The sequence below is a fragment of the Corapipo altera genome, unplaced genomic scaffold (assembly GCF_003945725.1).
Source record: "Corapipo altera isolate COAL_440 unplaced genomic scaffold, ASM394572v1 53, whole genome shotgun sequence".
Lineage (NCBI taxonomy): Eukaryota > Metazoa > Chordata > Aves > Passeriformes > Pipridae > Corapipo > Corapipo altera.
In genome coordinates this window covers 6,375,417-6,387,963 of record NW_020884900.1, presented here as the reverse complement: position 1 = coordinate 6,387,963, position 12,547 = coordinate 6,375,417, and the positions used below count along the sequence as shown (strand labels likewise).

Below are 12,547 nucleotides of genomic sequence, written 5' to 3'. Positions count from 1 at the left end.
CAGGGTGAAAAGCTTTGGGAGGAGAGACTTGATGTGACAGTGAAATTTGAGAACCAAACCAAGAGGAAATTCTTGCCTGTGTGTGGGACTAGAGCAGGTTCAGGAGAGGTGGAGGGAGGGGGGAAGCATAGACCCCTTCCCAGTTTGGAAGTGTTGAAGAGGGGTCAGAAAGGAGAGGGAGAGGGAGAGGCAGGGCAGGGACAAGGCAACAAAAGATCAGACTGGCAAGTGGACCACAGTTTGCTGTGTTTTGTTTTTTGCCTTTAATGCCATGCTTTTCTCCCCCAGTTCCTCCTAGCTAAATCTGGGCAAAGATAATTTTAAATTTTTTTGTTCCTTGATAGAGCAACCATACCTCTTGTTCAGATTTTTTCAGAAATTATGTTTTGTATCAGTGCATCTAGTATGACTGTTTTGCCTTGACTTTTGAAAGAACTTTTATTTCCCTCATTATTTCCCTGTTTTCCTCTCTTATTTGTATCAACCTGAACCATCTCCAAAGGAAAGGTGACACTGCTGCTAGCTAACATTTTGGGTGGGTGACACTGTGTGTTAAACAGCATGCCTATAATAACTTCCCTGTCAGTGGGAAGCTTACCCTGATTATTTGTATTTCTCTTTTCATATATAAATCAAGTTCATAGCTCTTGAGCATTTGTAGAGCATTTCAACAATGTGTTTGTTTCAAGTCTTCGATTTTTTCTCCCTTAAATCCTTTGAGATGTTTGGGGTCAGGATTTCTCATTCAGTAGCTGTATTCAGTAAAATGAAGCGTCTGTCAAAGCTATATTACACCTTATGAGAGGATGACAGGTTCTTCCAGAGTTCTCAGTTTGCAGAGCTTTAACTGTCTGCTGCTTTCAATCAGGACTTTGCAACTGCTCAAGGTCTTTAAGTACTTAATTAACTTTGTTAACAATGAGCCTAGCCCTCTCTTGTTTTTTAGTAAAACCCTTGATTTTTTTCAGATTTTCATTTTATGAACGTTACAGGTATTAATTTTTTATTCTGATTGGAGAAGGCCTAAATCTCAAACTTTATTGGAGAAGGAAAAATAATTTTCATCTCAGCCAACAGTGCATTTTTTAGGTAATTTTTATGTTTAGAATCCATTTACCATGTAGGTTTCAGAAAGTGAAATGCTTATTTTCTGCCTCCAAAAAGATGGTTTTAAACATCTTTCATGGTTTTAAGTGTAGAGAAAGTGGAGCGTTCAGGGCTGAAATTAGCTTGCTTGTAAATCACTTCTTTCATATATAAGATCTAAAAAATATTAAGAGGCAGAGTGAAAATTTAGCATATCTAGCACAGGAAGATAGGTTAAAATGGTAGTAAGAACCATGATTTTCAGTTTTCTACTCTTTCAGTTGTCTGAGTCAGTCCTTTTCTGAGGACAGACTTTACAGGTCCACAGATATAAGTGAATAGGGTTTTGGGGAGAGGTGGTGAGAACACTACCAGGGCTTGTCTTGGGGCGTCTGTATCTGTATGGAGGTCTAGGAGGTACTGCCTTGTGGTGTGTGCCCCCCACCCTGTAGTGTAGCTATGCCAATGACCATTTGTTGTCCCTGGTTAAAACTCTTCAGTTCTTAGTGTTTGCAGAGCTAACTCTGGGTTGCTTGGCTTTCCTGTAGTTTCAGGAGTTATGGTCTGCCTGTCTTAGTTGTCCATAATGCAGTGGAGTTCTTGCTACTCCTCACAGTCATCGTGTTTGAGACGTGTAGACCTACTTCTGAATATAGAACTGGGTGTTCTTATTTCAGAGTAAGTCCTACATGGACTAGCATGTTCTCTTGTGCTGAATCCTCCTATCCTTCCCTGTCCTACCACCCTGATGAACTGCAGTTGGGTCACTGCTTGACTCCTCTTTTCGTCCACTCCCAGGAGTTGAAGGGGATGCTTCTGGAGGCCAGATATCTGCTCACCATCACCCCTGGTGTGTAAGTAATTGTACTGAGCACTGAGGTGGCTTCCTGTGTTCTCTGGAGCTTTGCAGGGCTTCTAGGAGGAACTCTCTGACTTGAGTGGCTTGCAGTGACTGCTGAAGAGCCCTGGGAGTACAAACAGCCAGTCTACAGGAAGGAGTTTTTGCAAGAGCCTGTGGTGCTAATCCATAATGAGAGGAGCAAGGTATAACACATAGATATTAGCCTAGGTGGAAAGTTTTAGTATTTTGCTTTTATTTGCATTACCTGTCAGTGCCTCTGAAAGAAAACTGGAAGGCCCAAATCAGCAATAAAGTCTGTGTTGAAGTAGCAATGCCTTATTTCCTTGCAAGTTATGACTGTCCTCTTCTGCTAGGGAATGACCCATCTCGGTGCACACTGTCCCATCCTTCAGCTACACAAAGATGCCTGTGAATTCCTTATATGTTTCAATAATTTGGCCATTCATAAAAAAAGAACAAATCCAAACCAGCAGAATTTTTCATCCATAAACCAAGTATTTTAAAACATGAACCTAAAATCATGAGTTGATACTTCAAAATCATGTTTTCCAGTTTTGTCTGTCTCTTCTACTGTGTTGGCATACAAATGGTTTAATGTGGAGCTGTCTGGGATGTTGTGAGGACTGGGTGCTACTTGCAGCCCAGGTGGTGATGGTGGTGGGGATCATTCATCCTATCTCATCTCTTTTGGGTTTAGCCCATGGGAAGACTCCAGTTAGCCCCGGAACTACAGTAGAGAGCTGACTAATATCATGCCAACTGCAGGACAGAAGATACTTGATCCTAGAAGCTTTGTCATGAAAGAATTTTGTCTAGAAAATTCTGTGCAGATTTGAACGGGCCAGGTAAATTTATACTGGGAAGTGCTTTGTAAAATGTGTCCTGAAACATTTTTATCTGGTGCTGATGTCCTTAAAAGCCAGATGAAGTGCGTCAGTGACTCATGGTCACTTAGTGCCCTGCTGTGTGATGTAAACCAGATCTTCCTTTGGTGCCTTCTCACATACAGCCTTGCCTGGCTGGACTGTGAATTTCAGGCTTGTGCTTATAGTCTGTGATTCATAACCTAAACAAGCTATTCTCTTGAAAGAGACCTCTTAAATCGTTTGTAGCATAAATGCAAAGTTTCCACTCACTTCCTTATTATTCTACCTATAATTAAAAGGAAATTAGACCTAAATGTTAGAATGACCCAGGAACTTTTATTTTCCCTTCTCCTCAGCTTCCTGTCTTCCACTCCTCCCTCAAAATACGAATTTGTTGCAGTTCTAGGGCTAATGATCGTTCTGTCCCCTGTGGGCATTGTTCTGAAGAGTGGATGCTTAACATTTCAAGGAAGGTAAAGGAAGAAAAAGGGAAGGTGTGTAAGTCTGAGATTTGGTTTGGTTTTGTTTCTTTTAAGCTTCCTGTACACCTTTGGGTATTTGTGACATTCATAAAATCAATTGACTCGAGAAGAAAATTAGGTATACGAAGCAAAGCACTGTTTGCCAGCAAAATGAGCAGCTATGATATATTTCAGTCTTCAGATGCTTGGCTAAATAATGGTAACATACGTTTTTTGCTACTAGGAATTGAGATTTTGGCGGTCATATGCAACTGTGAAATCTGTAGGCATATACTGTAGCAGAAGCTGTCTTTATGCATATACAGCACATGGTATTTGGCTTGGGAGAAAGTTCTTCGCTCTCTAAGAAAGTCAGGTTTTTGATGAAACTGACTGCTGTTTGTGCTTCCTACTTAAAATTATTTTATTCTGGAAAGACAAATGAGTTGTATGTTTCAATGGTACTGTTGTTTTTCCCCTGTTCCCAGCAACGCAATGTGTTTCCCTGGCTCTTTCTTCTTTCCATGCTATTTCTTTCCAAGCTTGTGATCATAATTACAGTGAGAAGTAGATTATATCCATCTGTATATTCCAGCAGGGAAACTGAGCCTTGGATGAGTTTGGGACTTTGGAGTATTTCCTTACCTCTCTAAGTGTTTGTGGTATCCTCAAAGGTGACACTGGGGGTGTCAATCTGAACAGCCTAATAAGACACTTCGTATAGGGAGAGGAGAGTAAAAGGAAAAGGATGGAAGAAGTATGAAAGTGGTGGTTCACCGGTGTCACATATTAATAGAATCCTCGAATCAAGTGCTTATTCATTTTAACTAGAGGCTAATTAATCAGAGTGAGTAGATAAAATGATAAACTGCTTTTAATGAAGTGAAGCAGCTTTATTAACAGTAAGCAAAATGCGAAATATTTGGTCTCTGGCACGTGTGGTTTTCATGGGGACTGTGGTTTGCCACCAGCTCTGGAGTGTGCTGGCCTTCTTGCTTCACTCTGCAGGCAGTGCTCTCTGTGTGTTTCACAGAGTTTCACATTGGCATGTGGCCAATTCAGAATATAGAATCAAACCAGAAGCAGGTATAACATTTTAAAAACAGAAGAAATGTTCCTTACAGATCTTTATCTATGCCAGATTAGCATTTGCCAGCTTCCATACTTCGGATGTTGTTATTTTTCTTTGGGGATAGCAGGCTTTATGCTTCCAAGCAAGCAAGCAAACAAACAAAAACTGTGTGGCTTTACAAAAGAGTGCCGCTGTTTGAAAAGGCAGCAATAGGATACTGCCTGCTAACTGCAAACGTAGCCTGAAACCAATCAGTATTTATCTACCCACTTGCAACTTAGGAACAGAAATGCACCAAGGTGGTGTATATACCTAGGTGAAGGGCCGAAGCCAGTGTGTCATTCTCTGTTAAACTGGAGCAGGCTTGTCTACTCTTGTTCAAATGACCTGCAGTGCATCTGTGCTGTAGTGGTGTTCCCTGGTATCTCTCCTGAAAAGCTGTAGAAGCCTTCAGATAGGATACGATGTGCATGGCAAGGCAGGGCTATAATAGGAAGTATATAAATGAGTCTCAGATTAAGAGAATGACGTCTTTTAAATTGGGTTGAATTAAATTAATCTAAATGCCCACATATAGACTTGAAATGAACTTCACTTATGACTACGCATATCCTTGTTGAAATAAACTCAAATTAGCAATTTTTTCATAGAAGTCACCTCACAGCAAACTCCTTACAAACAAGCGACTCGATACGTAGTTACGTTAACTGGAGAAGTGGAGCTGGTAGATGGACGTGATTTGAGAACAGGATCCTGGCAAGTAAATTGTCTTCCCCCCACCAGCCTTTCCTTAAAAGACTTTGCTTCCCAGCGCCATTCAAGTGTAAATCCCTGTGCAACAAAGGGGAGGCTGGCAGCTCCACCGGTTCAAGAGTATAAGTGATCTCGCATGCTTCAGTTGAAAGGTTGAATCCCTGAAACGCAGAATGCTGCTATAGAGGGAAACTCTCAAAAGGCTGGTGAGAAGGGGGGGTGGTGGGGGCGGTGACTGAAAAGCTGTTGAGATCCTTGAAAGCGCAATGGCAATTTTTGCCTTTACCATAAAGTGACCTAGAGACGAACTCGACAAAGGGAAAGCTGCTGTTCAGGTGAAGTTGCAATCACCAGCTCTATGAGCTGGATTTTACTTGCTCTCCGCCTTAGGAACACAGCATGCTGCTCTTCTTGCCAGCACTGTGTGTGGTGCCAATATTTTGTCTACAGTGTGCATTGAGTCCCTCTTAGTTTTCCTGTTTGGATTATTCTTTCTATCGACTTTGTGTTGGGAGTCTCAAAACTTCAGAATTGTAACTTCTGGGTATGCAAAACAGCATATGAAATCATGGACATTGGGTTTTACACTGAGAGGATGAGGTTAATCTCGCACCTTCTAAAAACCTTGTAAATATTTGACTGGCTACTCGGCAACACAGCTGAACTGGCTGAGTTAATGCTTAATGTGAGAGTGGTCCTGAAGTGCACGGCTTCAGTGATGGGCCAAGGGTCACAGGGTGACCAGTGGTTCTCCATGAAGATGGCTGTGCTCCCTGTTCCCTGTCTTCTGGGGTGGCCACCACCCCACCACCACCCTCTGCAGGCAGGAGGGGTGAGATAGCTGCGTCCCCCCCGGACAGAGTCAGCCCGGTGTGTTCAGGTGGCAGTGAAATTGGTTTGGGCTGTCCTGCCTGACTCTCTCTGCCCTGGTGCTTTTGCTGATCTGGCAGCGACATGAGGGTGAGCCTCTCAGACTCTCCACAACTACATCTGGATTTGGAGTAAGGTTTTTATGCACACGTAAAAATGGCACCAGTAGGCAGTTGACAGTAACTGGTCACTGGGAAGGAGCAACCTAGAGACCAGTGCTCAAGTCTGAACCTGAGCATGTTAGAATTGTAAACTGTAGGTTCTGATACCTGTCATGCCTTGATAATTTAAAAATACCCCCATCTTGTGTTCTGAATGAGTGCTTTTTAGTGTTGGAAAGTTAGCACAAAGATTACAGAGGAAAATGTTTGCAGCTTTATGAACCAGATAACTGAAAATCTTTGTTTTATGGGAACGAGTCAGTGCAAGACAGCTTTTGCTTTTCTGATATAAAGATTGTTCATTCATAACATTGTACCATGTCAGCCCTTCCAAGTGGCAAGGACCTTAAATGTCAGTGCAAATGGAAGAAGATTCTTTCAGAGAACCTCAGTGTCATAACAAGCCACAGCATTGTTTGAAAATAAGTGTGTTTTTAAACTAACTACTGATTGTTTAGGTGTAATGAATGTTGCTTGAGGATACCAGCAATCTGAGACGATCCCAGAGACAAGCACAGCATACTCCAGTACCTGTGTAAAGAAGTAGCACTGCCCCACCTACTGCTCCATGAGATGGAAATGAGCAAACCTTTGATTATTGAAAAATAACCTTATTACATCGAGTTAAAAAACCACTTTCTGAAACTGTTTTTTTACCTATTGTTGTTGTTGAAAAAAAATTGTTCATTTCTGGCCATAGTTTAATAGGGGCTATATTTACAGTATTTACCCAATCTAGACAGCTACAGAGGCTTTAAAAATACCCACAACTGATTTCCAAAGGAACTGCTTTCCAATATTGGCAGTGGTAGATTGAGAAAGGAAGAAAAAACCTCATGGAAGAAAGAACAAAGCGTGTAGCTGTCTCCAGAGCAAATACAGTGGATGATTAATGTCTCTGAATAGTGTAATTGAGAGTGATGGTATTTAGTCATGTGACACTGTGCTATTTTTTGGTGACTGCTGCAATTTTTTTGGCTCTTGGGGTTCCCTCAGTATCTCAGTCTAGACCTGGCATAGAGGACTGTGCATCTATGGTTGGGACTCAAATTTAAGTTGTTCGATACAGTCTCAAATTGAAAATAAATTAAAAGAGTTGCACATGGTGCTTGCAAAATCCAGTTATGATTATTTTTCTCCACCCCCTTGATATAAGGAATCTAAATTGGGGGTTTTTCAGACATCATTGGTACCTGTGTACTTAGTGCACCTTAATTAAATGTAGCTACTTTATACCTTATGTCAGTAATTTAGTAGCAAGTATCTTTTATTTATTTGTGAAATTATTTTAATTTGAGTTAGTGTGACACCTGCCTAATAACAGATTTACAAGATGTAAGTCTTTGCATATGGCGTTTCAGATAAAAACTAAACAAGTGCTACTAGCATAGTAGTGATGATGTGCAAATAAATTTTGTGATTATTCTTGATTTTTGAAACCATTCCTTACATAAAATGTGTATGTTTTTGGTCTTGTTTTTTTTTGTGTGTGTGTGTATGCTGAGAAGTTACTTTACATGCCCACTTATTGTTTGGTGGTCTCCATTTTCTAGTCTGTGTTTTTTGTGGCAGATTCTTTGATTCCTGAAGATCAATTTTGAAAATAATTTATTTCTATATTTTATCCCGTTTGACAAAAAATGTCTCAGGAGAAAATGAGTGTTCAGGAAGGAAGGCACTAGTGTTGGAAAAAGTCTGCTCCACCTGACATCCTGGTAAGGAGGTTTGACCTCAAACTGGGACTCCTCTCAGGAAGGAAGGGTTCAGTACATTTGACTTCCTTGCTCCTGATCCAAACAAGCCATGAGGAAGAAGCTAGAGAAGATGAGCTTTAGGAAAATGAAATCTTATCCTGGTGCTGTGTGACTTGAGACCAGAGCACCTCAAACATATTTCCTACACCTTCTTCTGTTAAGATCTGCTATTGTGCAGACACCTTTGAGCACTGAGCATGGCCCCAGCTGGCAGGTGTTGGTTTAGAAGTTTTTATAGCAGGCCACAGTGCTGGAAAAGAATATCATTCTTAACAACCTATTACCACAAGGGGAATTGACATCCAGGCATTGGTTCTTCTGAAGGACGGTGGCTTATCATGAGCTCAGCCTAGATTCAAGTGAAGTCTAGCATTTGCTTCCTGAAAGTGTTCAGCAGGTGCCACTGTAAAATGAGAGTCTGTTGGGCCACTTCAGATGCCAGCTCTGTATTTCTAACTGAACACATGGATGCACAGAAAAACAAAGTTATTTTCCTGCAGTTCTCTGGCAAGTGAATGACATAGCTGGGAATAGAACGGAGATTTCCTGATGTCCATTTGCCTCTTATAATTACCAAGCAGCACTGCTTTCTTCCTCATTGTAAACATGAATCAAGCCAAATGGCACGCACAATTAGCTTTTTTTTTTTTTTCCAGCAAAACTGGGGGGAAGGAGGGAAGGAGGAGGGGACAGGAGATAAAAAGGGGGAGGGGAGAGTCATTCAGGGACACTGTACCTGCTGGGGGCACAATGTAATAACCACCCGAGCAGCCTGGGCTGCAGATGCATTGTTATCTGCAGAGTCCCCGATCTGGGAGAGCTGCAAAAGGTTTAATGCAAATCCGAGACCTCTGCCATTGTGTGAGACAGATTAGGGCTCATTTGCATTCCTTCTCCTATAATAATTACCTAGCAAGGAGTGCCTGTTACCATTAGCTTCATTCTGTTTGCCTGTGATAACGCCATCAGCAATCTCTTCTCCACGGATTGTGGACACTGTGAGGAAGGGCAGTGGGCCAAAAAAAAAATAAAAAAATCTGTTGGGAGAGTAGGAGAAAAATCTGAATGCCGAAAAATTAAAATGCAGATAATTGTAGTAATAGCCATTAAATACAACTGGAGAAATACTGCGAGCTGAAGAGTAAAAGTCAATATTAATCCATAATATTGATGAGTTGTATGGTTTCAAATATCAGTTAAGAAAAGCCAGCACAGGATTTTAACTGAGCTTTATCTATGGTGCTTCAATAGTTTTGTTCTGTTTTCAGAATTGACTCAGATTTTTCTAAAATTAGCACAACTAGAGATCAGTGTTATCGAGAGATGTTAACAGTCTAAAACTGATGTGATGCATCAGAAATTAAGGTAAAATTCAGCATACTGCAACTTTGGGTCCTGAAGTTACTGTAGCCAAGCAGTATTCCTGACTTAGAAATAAAGGCAGATATTTGGGTTTTTTCTTACTGTGTTCTTTTGTTTGTTTGTTTGTTTTTAAGATGGGAGGAGTTAAATAGCAGAAAAGGAATGCAACTAAACATGGAAGATGAGAGTGCTGATATCAACTTATTCCTTCTACACACTAATTGTGTATAGAAAGAACATGAAATATTTGTGACCAACATTTGCAGTTCTTGCCATTAGCTCTCCTTTCCTTGGTGTTTGCCCTCTGCATCCTGACAAGGAAGCCACTGGGGTCACCCCACCCGAGGCAGAGAGCCCTGAGGTCCCCTGTTCAGCTCTGGCTCCTGCCTTGAATCCCCAGCTTTGAGCATATGCTGCAGCAGCAGAGCACAGCTGCTGGGCATGGGGCTGAGGACTCATTTCAGGGCCTGGCTGTGTGTCCCCACAGAAGATTGTCTTTGGATATTCCTGGGGTCCATGGGGAACTCGGTTTGGAAGTGGAAAACATGCCACATATTCTACATGCACATTGACATCAGGGAGGGAGCACCATGTGCCTGGGCAGCCTCTGTTTTGTTACAGATTCCCCTGGTTTGGTGCAAGCTTTCCCTTGCCAGAATTTTTACATCTTTCACAGGGGAGAAGTGGTAAAGCAGGAAGACAAATCAAAATAAGCCTGTCTTTTGTCTGCAAGCAGCGACCTTACATGTGTTTAAATTTATGATGATTTCTGTCCTGCAGCAGGCTGTCAAAATGGTGGGTCTCATAGTTGGGTTGGTTTGGGTACTTTTGTTTTTTCAAGTGATACTTTGAGGCCATGCTACCATATTCACCTTGTCATCAGTGTGGAAGCAGCAGAATGCCCAGGATGCTGCCTGAAGAGTTGGCCACGGCTCTGTGAGGGGAGAAAGTGGTGTGGGGTTGCAAGGGGCTCTTCTGTTGATGAGCTGTGGGGCAGCTAATGAACTGTGAAGAAAAAAACCTTGGTTACTTCGACTGGCACCAGTTCTGGCTGTTTGGGATTTGAGTGGTTACTGTGTTGCCTGTAAAATTTGATATAACTCTGAAGAGTTTAGAGATCCTCATGTATGAACATCCTTAGTAAGCAATCAAGTTTTCTGACATTTTCCTCTTGTTGTTGGATTCATCTTCTTAAGCTGTGATAGCAAGAAAAGAAATTTGGCAACACTTAATGTCAAGATACATGGATAGGGCTAAGTGCTGCCTTCAAGGATATCACTAGATATTTGGTGTTAACCAGAAGTTATATTACTCTAAAGGATTAGAGGGAATGACAAAGAACTGGAAAAGTTCATAGTTCTTGAGTCTGGGTTTTTTTCCCCTTCTTATTTTGCTCGCTATAATAAAGATCACAAACATGACAGGTACACAAAAGTAAAGGGAAATTAAGTTTAAAAAAATTAGTTTGAAAGCATGTGTTTCTTAAAGAAAGTAAGTACTTGTAATTCTAAATACAAACCGAAGGATACAACTAGGTTTTATTTAAAGCAGCAGCATAAATCTTTTGTTCATCTTCAGACCTTTTTCTAGGAGGAGGAAATACAATTTGGTGCATAGCTAGTTCTATATAAATCATTTACAAGTTGTGCCATCATTATATAGGAATAAAACTGCAGTTGATATAATTGGAAAGGTCTAATGTATGTAGTGTGTGGAGAAGGACAGGGAAGTTTTGAAGTGCTATCATGGAGAATAATGATTATGTACATCTAAATGAAAACTAAAACAGAGCAACATATGTTACTGTGTGAGTAATTGGAGATAATAAAAAAAATCTGACTACTTCGGAGAGACTGCAGTATGATATGTGGAACTGTATGTTTATATGTATATTCACACACAATTTGAAACTTAAAAAATGATGTAAAGGTAACATAGCTTCTTATAAGGCTTGCTTTACTCCTGCAAGTTTTTCTCCTATGACCTGCCTTTAATAAGTAATTTAGTCCAGTCACTATATGTATTTTCAGTCTTTTATTCTGTTCTCTATGATGCCTTCCAAGTAATTTTATATACTCAGCAGTATTTAGCTTTTTTTCTTTAACCCACCATATGGGCATATTACTGATACCAAGGCCTCTGTAATCTGGAAGCGGTGCATCAGAAATGAGTTTTCAAGTCCCCTTCCTTATTTACAGTTGAACTTGAGCTTTTGAGCCCTTTGTTAAAGACCCCGTGAAGGCACTTGAACTGATGTGGTTTTGTTGAAGGAAATGTCACCATATTCAGCTTGCTCTCCTCTCAAGTGAAGGGGTGCCAAAAGCCCTTGCACTGTGCCAGCTCAGCGGCATCGGGGCTGCTGTTGCTCATCCTCCCTAATGGGAGGCAGTGGCCTGTCACACCCAGGAGCAGGGAGGCGTTCCTTTGCTCAGGCTAAGCTGTACAAGCTGGTCTGAGTTATTTTTCAATATTGCTGCACTTGAAGGTAAGTTGAAGCTTACCTTACTGTTTTGTTGAAATGCACGTCATGTCCTCTTAGAAGTTCAAAATACCTGTTTGGAGAAAGGCAAATGTTGTGGGCAGATAAGCCACCCTAGAAAACAGACATCTCATCGTGGTAACATACTGTATTTGAGACCAGTGCATTTCCAAAAGAGGCATTAAAAAGGGAAAAAGAAGTAAGGGGACTTATTTGTGCCATTCACTGTATTAGCAAAGAACCACAGATTGTCTGTATGTTAAGCTGTCCATCACACATGAATGAATCAAAGGAACAGTTGTTTATGCTTTGCTATCTTTAGGCTGTCCAAAACCGATCATCAGGCAATCCTTCCTGTTCTAACAGAGTCCAGATATGAACCACTTCACAGAAAATGCAAGAGAAGTTACTTTTCTAACTCAGCAGCAGCAAGGCCACACAGAGATCTGCTGTACTTTCATGTCTCACACTGTCTTCTTCATCACTCTTCAGCCAGTTTAATAACATAAGGGTACTAGCAGAAGGAACTGGTTTTGTTCACTTTTACCTAACAAAGAGATTTCACAAGCTTTACGCTATTTGGGACAGTGGTATTTTTCCTGAATACTGAAACAAAACATGCCCACAGAGAGCATAGATATCCATGAAAGCATACTTAAACATGTTCATGAAGTAATGTGGGTAACTAAATTTTATATAAGCATAACCATACACCCACACAACTTACAAGACTAGACTTATTTTCAGCTACCTTATTATCAAAATTACAATTTATATAACATAAATCATGTGAGCCAAAGGAATTTATGAAGGAGAATTCC

The 12,547-nt window shown here is 40.9% G+C and overlaps 1 protein-coding gene across 5 annotated transcripts in view; it reads left to right on the top strand.

The window, feature by feature from the left end:
• The window catches only part of ZMIZ1 (zinc finger MIZ-type containing 1), a 350,003-nt gene that overhangs the window by 51,441 nt on the left and 286,015 nt on the right, over window positions 1-12,547 (top strand). The window lies entirely within an intron of this gene.